Raw genomic sequence first — 11,420 nt, forward strand, 5'->3', positions numbered from 1 at the left:
CGCACAGCGGTCTGTGACCAAAGCAGTTCTGACTTTCTTGAGCGATTCAGGTCTTGATGAATAACTTGTGAACTCCAGTCGTGCAATCTCATTCTTCAGTGCCCCACTGTCATCCTCAACGCATTAACCTCATGCTTTCCTGTTAAAGTCATCTTCTGTGATCCATCTCATCATTCCTTCAGAGTTTGTTAGTCACCCCCTTTTTTGTCATCTTTGTCTTAAATCTACCTCATCCTTCTTTCATCCTTTGTTAGTTTATCCTTTATGTCCTAATTCGTTTTCTTTTCTTTTTATTTATTTATTATTTCTTAATTTTTCTTTATTTATTTATTTCTTATTCCTTCCTATTTCTTTCTTTCTTTAATTCTTTTCTTTTCTTTTTATTTATTTCTTTCCGGAATAGCAAGCCGACGTCCCGTTTGGCTGACCTTTCCCCTGTTTTTTTTTTCCTTTTCGTCTAATAAATATACCCCCCCTCCTAGAGGTGGGCAGCAAACAAAGGGTGCCACATTCCTTATTCACTAAGGCATTATTAAATGAGTATTTTGTATTTTCTTGGTCTCAATTCAGACACCTTCTCTTCATAGAAACATAGATTTCTGGTGATCCTAGCATTATTCACTTTCCGTAATTGGATCACACGAGTTTGTTTAGGTCTTAGAACTCTCATAATAACTAGAAACCAAGCCAGCGAAGAGGATCATCTCAACACGTGAGCCGCCATGATCGATACGATAGGCCTAGCGTGTTACGAACGGTAGCACCGACTAGTTCCCTGCGTTCTTGTTTCATGTTGCAGCACAAGCTTCAAACCGTACGATACTCGTTCCCTACAGAATCCAAGCGCACAGGTGATTGGAGACAAAACAAACACACTTCGCACACGGCATGGCACACGGAGCAGAGCGCAATCGGAAGAGACTTGCATCGGATTGGATGCTATTGCGCCGAACGTGCCTGGTCTTCACACGTGGAAAGGCTGTGGCGGAATGCCCCGAAACAACGCCCCGATACAACTATTTTTCTCTCCCCCATCACTCTCTCTCCCAGCTTTTCTTCTAGCCTTTCTGCTTATGATTTCTATGGTTTAGGTATTAGATCCTGGACAATTTGAAACACTCTGAATGTATTAACATGTATCGCTATGTCTTCCAAAATGGAAAATAGCTGATCTCGGCGAGAAGGATATCAGTTGATTTCCAGAGTACAGTGAACCCTCGATAATATGACCCCCGATAATCTAACATACGCGCTTTACGACCATACGCTTCGGGGACAATGCTGTGAAACCTCTGCAAATCCCCCCGTTAATATGACAATTCCGCATTATGACCAAAATTTTCGGGAACGACCATGGTCATAATAACGAGGGTTCACTGTATATAATATATTAAATCTCACTGTGTCTCTATGTGCGAAACTTATTCCCACCAAGGAATTCCAAGGACACCTCAACGTTTCGCACACAAGCTGCATTCACTCACGAGAAGCAGCGTGAAACGGGGTGTATAACGAATTCCAAGCGTAATAAAATGTAACTCAAAATGCTGTAGTGAAGATTTGGCCACCTTCTTGCAATGTGACAAAACGGGAGAATCACCGAGTGACATTTTCTTCGAACATTAACGCGCTACCTCTACCATACATTAAAAACAAAAACATTACTGCCAATTGCCAGGTAGAACCCTCCACGGACTTCAAGTTCGCCTCTTTGTCAGCAGTTTGTCATGTTTACCAGCGCGACGCACCAGCACGCGCACATCTTCATTTCCCTCGAATTTATGGCTCCAATTTCGCCTATCGCAGGTACTCTGGGATTCTCCGCGTTATTCTTTGCACATTGGGCCACGTCACCATGAGGGCGCGCCCAGCGAGAGCGAGCTGAGCCCTTCGTAGCCACCTGTCGGCAGGCCCGTCGGTACGACCATTTTGCAACCGCAATTCAACACACCAGTCCTTCTAGCTCACCATAGTTCCAGCATGTATGAGCTCGCTGAGCTGAGAAGAAAAAAAAAAAAAAAATACAGAGCCGTTTCTACGTCACGCGAGAATCATGCCTGTCGTCCGCCGCTGCTTTCTCAAACTGTTTTCAGGAATTCGATGGCGCAGTGACAATAGAGCTTAGGACCAGGGAAGAGTAACGGTAACGATAACGGAAACAGAAACGGTATATTACCGAAATTGGAGATGGTAACGATAACGGAAACGCATACCACGGTCCTCCATTACCGGAAACAGAAACGAATTTATCGTCCGGTATTGAATTCGGGTAATGGCTATTCCTGTTATGCGATGACATTTGAGTGATTTTTCATTTTTTTTGCTTTTGTATTTTGATGACTTCATTCCCTGTAATGCTCTAAATACTACTCGAGAGCATGGGAAGAAAGCGCAAATTGGATCTCGAGGGTGTATCCCTAAACTTACCACGCCCCAGTCCTCATACCTCCATGACATCACCACATGACTATACTCCTTCATAGCGTGAGGATGCTAGCCTATGATTTTTAGTTACTTACCTTGTACTTTTTTTGCTTTTCACTGTGGCCATGGCAGTATTATTTACTATTGAGAGCGTCCGCTTATGAACGCTACATTGGATGAAAGTTAAGCCCGTCTTTAGTGCTGGACTCCGAGTGATTGAAGACTGAAAACATGTTCCTACACACATATATATATATATATATATATTTTTACCTTGCAACATGTGCGTATCCCAACGACGTAAAATTACTTGTGTAGTGTGTACGCGTGACACCTAAGCTACACTTGGGAAAAGCTGGGCGCTGATAGAGCCGGACAGGCTGTCCTCCCGCATCTCTGTAACAACGATTCCATTACCGGAAACAGTAACGGAAACGAAAATATAGCAGTAACGAAAATGGAAATGGTAACCAAAATACGTCCGTTATCCTTCCCTGCTTAGGACGTACATATTTTGCATGTTGACTCCTTGTGGACAGCTTCACAGATAAGGCTGGGTTTTGAGGCACTTTAAATGACACCTCTACGTTGCTTTTAGCAGGAAAGGCACTCCGAGGGTGAGAGAGAGAGAGAGAGATAAGTCCAATTTACCACTGCTGTACCTCGAACCCGCGAGGGCGGCTTTGACTAAGATATTCGAGGAATATACAGCAAGGGCTATCATAGTTACAATTGTACCAAGTACCAAAACGTCTGACAATACAAACGAAAGCGCAATCTGCCGTATTGAGCTGTATTGGTGCACATGGTCAGTGGCGCAGAGCAACCCTGCAGTTTCAACTGAGAGGAGAAAGTTCCTGGCTGGTTGAAACAACGCAGTTCTGTTGTTAATTATGCACAATGGTGTACCTGGCAGTGAAACTAGAAAACGTGTGATCTAGAACACGTGGGAAAGAGTGTAGAAGAAGCGACGTATGAACAAGGTGATGGATCCTTGGGCACCTGTAACGGACACGTTAACTCAGAGGAGCAATGAAAACGGGCATTGTGGGGTTCAGGGCATTATGGCAAGGCACAGACGGGTGCATCTCGTACTCCAATAAGGTACTCCAAGTTCTCGTTGCACAGGAAGCAGCTGGTAGTAAGTATTTTTGGTCCCTCAGTTGAAAATATACTGCATAAAATTCAGAGTTGTGCGCGGGAAAATACCAACACCGAATTTACGTAACATGGTGTAAAATGGAAACGCCAAACTTAAAGTAAAATAGCGTGATAATGAACTAAACAGCATGCTGCTCCGCTGTCTATGACCGTCTAGACTGACGACCGCAGAAATGTGGGTTTCATTCCTTACATTGACTTCGACGGAGATCGGCAATCCGTGAAACCAATAGGTTAATTAGTGGTACATATCAGATTTTTAAATACGCCATATCAATTTCCTACGGAATTCAAGCTTTTCTTTTTTTCTTCTTTTTGGTGTCTCGGAATTTTAAGATCTCAGTTTCTCAAATGTGAATATCGAGGCCTTACCGAACAGACACATATATCCAGTGATGGCCACTAACTACTTCTCCAGTAGTTTAACTATAACTACTAACTACTTTGTGATTGAGTAGTTTAATTAATAGTTCAACTACATTTCAGGGAAGTAGTTAAAACTACTTTTTTAACTACTTCAATGTAGTTTAACTACATCTATAACTACTTAACGTTGTCCACCAACACCAATCCCTTGTAGTGTTCTTGGACACCTAAATATGAATCACAAGCACTAATAAACTTTGGCTCAAGTCATTGCTACGATCGTCAAATACAAAGCTTGCGGCGGGATTCTCTCTGTGCCTACGCGATAAACTAAGTTGCAGAATTATTCCACAGCAAATGAGGCTTCACTAGATAAGCATTAAAAGTGAAGATTAAGTGGACATGCACGACACAATTGCTCTGCACCTCCGTTCTCATCAAACAAGTAGCTCAAGGTAAAAGTCGGAAGCACAATCGTGCCGTAAAGCTTGCGGCAAAAGCAGAAGTAGTTGGCGCCTTCAGTAACCTAACTACTGTAGTTAACTACTTAAAATAGTAGTTTAACTAGTAGTTGCCACTACATTTCTGCAAGTAGTTGATGACTACTTTTTAACTACAATCAGGTAGTTTAACTAGTAGTTTAACTACATGTAGTTAACTACTGGCCATCACTGCATATATCCAGGAACTGCACAACTACGCCCCTAACGGGTAAGCACTGAAAACGGAAAACTAGCGTTACTCATAGCTGGACCGCACTTTCTGCATCAGCCTTCAGTACAATGGGGCACATCCTATCAGCCCTGCTGCATGGTTCGTGTGGTCCAGAGCAGCGTAGCACTGCATTGTAGTAGCATAGCTCCGTGATGATGTTTTGTGGCAGATTGATGTCGTTCGCCTGCAGATAAAGTTATATCGCGTCCTCTTGTTTCGTAATTTCATAGTGTCCTTCAACCTTTGCAAGGTGAAAGGGAATGTGACTCTTTCGTAGATGAGGTTGATTGCATCATGCACACTACAGTACTGAAGAGCAGACAATTATGTTGCTACTAGTCACACTTCGCGACAAACGAGCCGTTGAACATACGCACTTGTCAGGCTTTGACGTCAGAGCTTCCTCCATTCCCATTGGTTGTAGCAACTATGTGACATTCCTTATCTGCAAAGACGCCTGCAGTGACGTCAGAGCCGCACGGGTTTCGGTATCGCGGAACCGATTTTCTTCTTGTCTGTTTCTCCGTTTGCTGCAAATCTTCGAATGCAGGTTGATATCGATGCAAGTAACTGCGCGTTTTCCTTTTGTCCGGAGTAACTGAAAACCATGTGTCACAACCCCTTTAATTAAGCACTTTTGTTTTGCTTCCTTATTGGAATACAAATAATGTTTCGCTTTCTCTTTCAGCGTTGCGCCATTAAAACGGTGCCCAGCCTGGATGTGGGAAGACACCTGCTGCTGTACGCGCGAAAGATTTCAGGGTAGCATGGTTAGACGGACGGGGATGCTAGAGCATGAAATAAAAGTATTCTAATAAATGCTAAACGGATGGACATACAACGTGCGAAGAGCTGCTTCAGTTCTCAAAAGCGTAACAAAAGGTATACGACTGTTCCAGGTACCACGACACGGACAACTAAGTGTAGCTGTCTGGCATTTAAAAGGCCGAGTGGGATTATGCACACGATCGGAATGGATGTTCTCAGGCTGGAACACATAGAAAGGACAAATGCACACAAAGCCTAAGAAATTAATGGTGAAAGAAGGTGGTTTGTACCCTGGACTATGATTTGTCTTGAACAAAGACAAAAACTACTAAAAGATACAGGAACACTTACTTTTTTCGCTCCTCTTATGTACAGTGAAAGGATGGTTAAGTAGCAAGTGAGCTGGTAATAAGTATCCATGATAGCGAAACCCCAAGACGGTGGAGAAGAAGGGACATACACATACAACATATCAAACACACACTTCAAACACAGCATACTCAAACCACACAGACAGAAAGCGAAGCACAACGGAAAAGTGACCAGCTTCCTAAAGGCCGCAGGGATGGTCACTGATGGTTTGCTGACACAGGTTCTGACCAATCGAATTTGCATATCAGATTTCTCTTGGATGCAATTTTTGTTGCACTAGCCAGCCAACGCGATGTTTGAATGACCAGCTATAAGAGAGCATTAATTGAAAATAAAAAATAATGATAACTGTTCCAAAATTGTGAAACATTTCGAAATGTGCAAGGGTAGCTGTCCGTTGTGGAAGGATGCTGTTGTGATGACGAAAGAGGGTAACCGACAGAAGGGGATTTTTAAGGAAACGCTCTCCATACTGGGTTGTGGAAACTGTGTCAGAGATCCCTCAGTCATCTTTTTTCTGGTCTTGAGGAAGCTGGTAACTTTACTGTAGCGACTCACTTTCTGGCTCTGTATGTTGAGTATCTTTTGTGGGAATAAACCCTTCAGCTGTGTTTGAGACATTGTGTGTGTATGTCCCTCGTCTCAGGGTTTCACTATCGTGGACTCCTATTTTTGTTTGGTTAGATGTGTTGCATGAACAAAGATTCCAAGCCTGTGTTGCAGTTGGTCCATCTGATTTCTCACAGCTGATTACCACATAGCCAAAAAAAAAATCATGTAAAATAATTTTAGAGGCAAATTTCACATGCGTTGCTGAAGCGAAAAAGCTCTGACCCTCTAGGTATCGCACTATACATGCACAGTCACGTCGTCTCACACGTTTCCATGGCATATTATTGTATACTTGAAATTTGTGCACAAAGATGTGATACAAAGATGTGGCTTTAAGCTCAGAAATGTAAACTCAAAATGCTGAAATGTGTGCTGACAAGGACACATATTAAGTTGTGGAAAAGCTAGAATTAGCAAGTGAAAGAGGAAGCCCGGTCCATGAAAGGAGTGCTCGAGTTCGCCCTCGGTCGTTCTTATCGCGTCCTAGCCAATGCCAATTTTGCAGAACGTTTAGGACCAGGCGTCCGGGTTTACGTCGTAGCAGTGCCCAAATTCCTGGCTTTTTACGTGCTCCTGTCAGCGGGCAACGCCGCTGCCTATAATGAAACGAGGATCATCCCCCATCGCCGCCTCGGGCTGGCCGTTCTCTGCTGGCAGATTGTCGTTAACCTCTCCAGCGTCAACATATCAAGTCGTAGAAAAGCTAGAATTAACAAGTGAAAGAGGAAGCCCGGTCCATGAAAGGAGTGCTCGAGTTCGCCCTCGGTCGTTCTTATCGCGTCCTAGCCAATGCCAATTTTGCAGAACGTTTAGGACCAGGCGTCCGGGTTTACGTCGTAGCAGTGCCCAAATTCCTGGCTTTTTACGTGCTCCTGTCAGCGGGCAACGCCGCTGCCTATAATGAAACGAGGATCATCCCCCATCGCCGCCTCGGGCTGGCCGTTCTCTGCTGGCAGATTGTCGTTAACCTCTCCAGCGTCAACATATCAAGTCGTAGAAAAGCTAGAATTAACAAGTGAAAGAGGAAGCCCGGTCCATGAAAGGAGTGCTCGAGTTCGCCCTCGGTCGTTCTTATCGCGTCCTAGCCAATGCCAATTTTGCAGAACGTTTAGGACCAGGCGTCCGGGTACTTCGACGCAGTGCCCAAATTCCTGGCTTTTTACGTGCTCCTGTCAGCGGGCAACGCCGCTGCCTATACTGAAACGAGGATCATCCCCCATCGCCGCCTCGGGCTGGCCGTTCTCTGCTGGCAGATTGTCGTTAACCTCTCCAGCGTCAACATATCAAGTCGTAGAAAAGCTAGAATTAACAAGTGAAAGAGGAAGCCCGGTCCATGAAAGGAGTGCTCGAGTTCGCCCTCGGTCGTTCTTATCGCGTCCTAGCCAATGCCAATTTTGCAGAACGTTTAGGACCAGGCGTCCGGGTTTACGTCGTAGCAGTGCCCAAATTCCTGGCTTTTTACGTGCTCCTGTCAGCGGGCAACGCCGCTGCGTATAATGAAACGAGGATCATCCCCCATCGCCGCCTCGGGCTGGCCGTTCTCTGCTGGCAGATTGTCGTTAACCTCTCCAGCGTCAACATATCATGTCGTAGAAAAGCTAGAATTAACAAGTGAAAGAGGAAGCCCGGTCCATGAAAGGAGTGCTCGAGTTCGCCCTCGGTCGTTCTTATCGCGTCCTAGCCAATGCCAATTTTGCAGAACGTTTAGGACCAGGCGTCCGGGTTTACGTCGTAGCAGTGCCCAAATTCCTGGCTTTTTACGTGCTCCTGTCAGCGGGCAACGCCGCTGCCTATAATGAAACGAGAATCATCCCCCATCGCCGCCTCGGGCTGGCCGTTCTCTGCTGGCAGATTGTCGTTAACCTCTCCAGCGTCAACATATCATGTCGTAGAAAAGCTAGAATTAACAAGTGAAAGAGGAAGCCCGGTCCATGAAAGGAGTGCTCGAGTTCGCCCTCGGTCGTTCTTATCGCGTCCTAGCCAATGCCAATTTTGCAGAACGTTTAGGACCAGGCGTCCGGGTTTACGTCGTAGCAGTGCCCAAATTCCTGGCTTTTTACGTGCTCCTGTCAGCGGGCAACGCCGCTGCCTATAATGAAACGAGGATCATCCCCCATCGCCGCCTCGGGCTGGCCGTTCTCTGCTGGCAGATTGTCGTTAAAGCTCAGCTACGCCGATTTTCGAGTGTTACAGAATGGAATGGTACTCATACGATGTGTTCATAAGGGAACACTGATTATGTATGCAAAATAGTTATCCCAAACTCCTCGCGGTTTTCCGAAAAAGTGAATTTTTAGTTTCACTGACATCCCGTCTTGTGGCCCGCAAACCCTGTGTCGACGACACATTCGTGGTCTGCCCGCGCTCCGGCTTGGCATGACTTTTGGCTTGGTTTCTTCCGCCAAGCCGGCTAGTTTCTTCTGCCGAGCCGTCTGCTGCGCAGATTCACATTGGGGAAGTGATAAACAGTTCGCTATTAGGGAGCCAGTATATTTCTGGACTTCACTAAACCCACGAGGAACGTGAGTTTTGCTTCCTTCGACTGCAAAGCATTTGCTAGGCCAGTACAGGTGTGGTTCGTGTTGTGTGCTGCGTGCCGACAATGCGTGAGCATTTTGCTCCCGTCTGCAAGAACACTTCAGCATGCAGTTCCAGTGTTTCAAACCACAATTTTCCGAAAGGCGAAAGAGAAATCTATTGACTGCAACGATCGGTTACAACCTCGACTGTGTGCCACCTTCGAAAGCAGCGATTTGATCAGTTCATCTGGCTCATACGAATGTTACGGAAGCAATGCGCAACTTCTTTCACAAGAAGCCGAAGATGTCTCGTCCGGGATGCTGTGCCAACCTTACCTGCAGCAGGAGATTGCAGGGGCAGGACTGGGCAGCAGATAAAGGTAAGACACGTAATGTTAGACAAGTCAGTCATGCGGTGCAAATTGCATCACGTAGAAGAGAAAAATACGCTATCTGTTAGTTACTGCTTCATCCTTTAGAGATTACGCCCCAGCGGGTACAGATTTGGAATTGCCTTATTTGTTAAATGATTTCGCAGGCATTCTGGCACCACCGAAAAGCTTGCACTCCTCGTCTCAACTATCACCGTCTGGGGTTCAAGCTGAAGGCTGTCACCAGTGCCAACCAGACGCCCCTTCAAAGTTCATCTGTTTTTGTTGACGGAACAGTGACACCTGGTACTGAAACATTTCATTTTCCGATTAATCAAGTGCATTCCATCACTTGTGCTCGACTTCTTGTGTTCGTATACCCTTGCAGTTGCTCGCTAGCTTATAGCAACCATGCCTGAGGTGCCAGCGCTTTCAGAGTACATTTAAGCAGTATCATCGTATCATATGCACGGCAGCACATCTTGTGTATTTTGAGTAAGGTATAAATTCAGTGTTGGCTCAGCTGTTGTATTTTGGTCACAAATAAGGTGTTCTTCCAGAGCGCTCAAGGGCAGTTCAAGCAGTTTCATGCGTGCAACAGCACATACTTTTTCTCAGTTTTGACTAAGGTAAATCGAAATCTTCCAGTTGATGTCTTTCGGTCATAAATTATGTTTTCCAAGACATTCAAACAGCATCATGTGTGCAACAGTACATACTTTTTCTCAGGTGAAGTAAGGTAAATCTGTCTGCCGTGGTGTTCTGGCAGTGCAGCAGAAGCTTTTGTTGAATTCAAGTGGTATCATGTATACAAAAACTTGTTTTATGCCCTTCTGTAGCTGCTGTACTAATATTGTGAGTACAGAGTCATTCCTGCAGAACATATCGGAGCATCTTGTGTGCTATTGTTTGTATCATCTGCAGCAGTATATTGATAATGTTAATTATTCAATGACTTCAGCTAACATTTACGTTCTTACTTCCAGGTAAACCTGTCACGCAGATGCCCTACCCCTTGGTATGCATAGTTCAAGATTGTACCGAAACAATCCACCTGGAGCATTATTCTTCAATTGGCATTACTATCACAACACACCACATACTGCATGTCTATGGTGCGTGTACAATGCATCAAACCTATTCTCAGGTACAGGCCAGCTGGTACGCAATTACAACATGAAACAACTGACACAGAGACCGTAAAGTCATGCCTTTTCCTCCGCGCCTCGGGTTTCATGTTATTATCCTCACATGCAGATCAATTTGCCTGTGCTGTGCAGCATGAGCAAAAGCATATATTGTTTGTGGTCACATGACACGGAACACAAATACAGTGAAACCTTCCTATGTTGGACACCCGCGGTGCAGCCGAAGCGTCTCCTACTTATAGAGGTGTCCGAGTTACAGAATATGACGGCAACAAAAAATAGAAGAGATCACAGCTGTGAGAAATGTCCCCCTTCTTCAATTTAAGGTCCTTAGTGGTACCTTGTGGTGGTTCCTGGTAGTGGTACCTCTACCCACTCTTCACTGATAATTATTACTGATTTTAGTATATTGAATTCCGTTCAGATTCTACTCAATGGCATTACCTCTAGAGCTTTTCGAGCAGCAAGGACTTGTCTCTGAAGCGTCAGCCCACTTCTCATAGCTTTGGTGCAGTGTTTGTTCAAAGGCTCTAGACAAACTGAAGACAAGTGCTCACATAAAGAATTACAATGTAGGCTGACAGCACTTGTTTTTTTTTGGACTCTGAAAACTAAAGCAACGAAATGCTGAGACCAGTATAGGGGAAAAAAGGGGCAAAAGTCAAGGCCACTGGCTCATTTTGGGACTTTTTGGTGCAAAGATGGGCCGATATTGAGGTAATTTGACCAGAGTTTTCTCCGACTTTGCAGGGAAAACCCTATCCTACTTCCAAGATAGGGAGGTGTTCGACATAGAGAATTTCGTCCCCATGTAGTTTCAATGGGAGCCTGCCCGTGCAATGAAATCATGGGGAGTTGTCCGAGGTAGGCAGGTGTCTGACTTTGGAGGTTTTACTGTACTATAGAGCATTCTACATCATGTAATCTAACAGTTGTTCACGTTCGGATATTTTAACCATGGAATT

The 11,420-nt window shown here is 44.9% G+C and overlaps 1 long non-coding RNA gene across 1 annotated transcript; it reads left to right on the top strand.

Moving 5' to 3' along the window:
• The first annotated feature begins 9,146 nt into the window (after nt 1-9,146).
• On the top strand, nt 9,147-11,024 carry LOC135376655 (uncharacterized). The gene is made up of 3 exons (XR_010417784.1): nt 9,147-9,316; nt 9,475-9,613; nt 10,294-11,024. It is a non-coding gene; the product is annotated as an uncharacterized LOC135376655 (long non-coding RNA).
• The last annotated feature ends 396 nt before the right edge of the window (nt 11,025-11,420 follow it).

The sequence above is a fragment of the Ornithodoros turicata genome, chromosome 1 (assembly GCF_037126465.1).
Source record: "Ornithodoros turicata isolate Travis chromosome 1, ASM3712646v1, whole genome shotgun sequence".
NCBI classification, from domain to species: Eukaryota; Metazoa; Arthropoda; class Arachnida; order Ixodida; family Argasidae; genus Ornithodoros; species Ornithodoros turicata.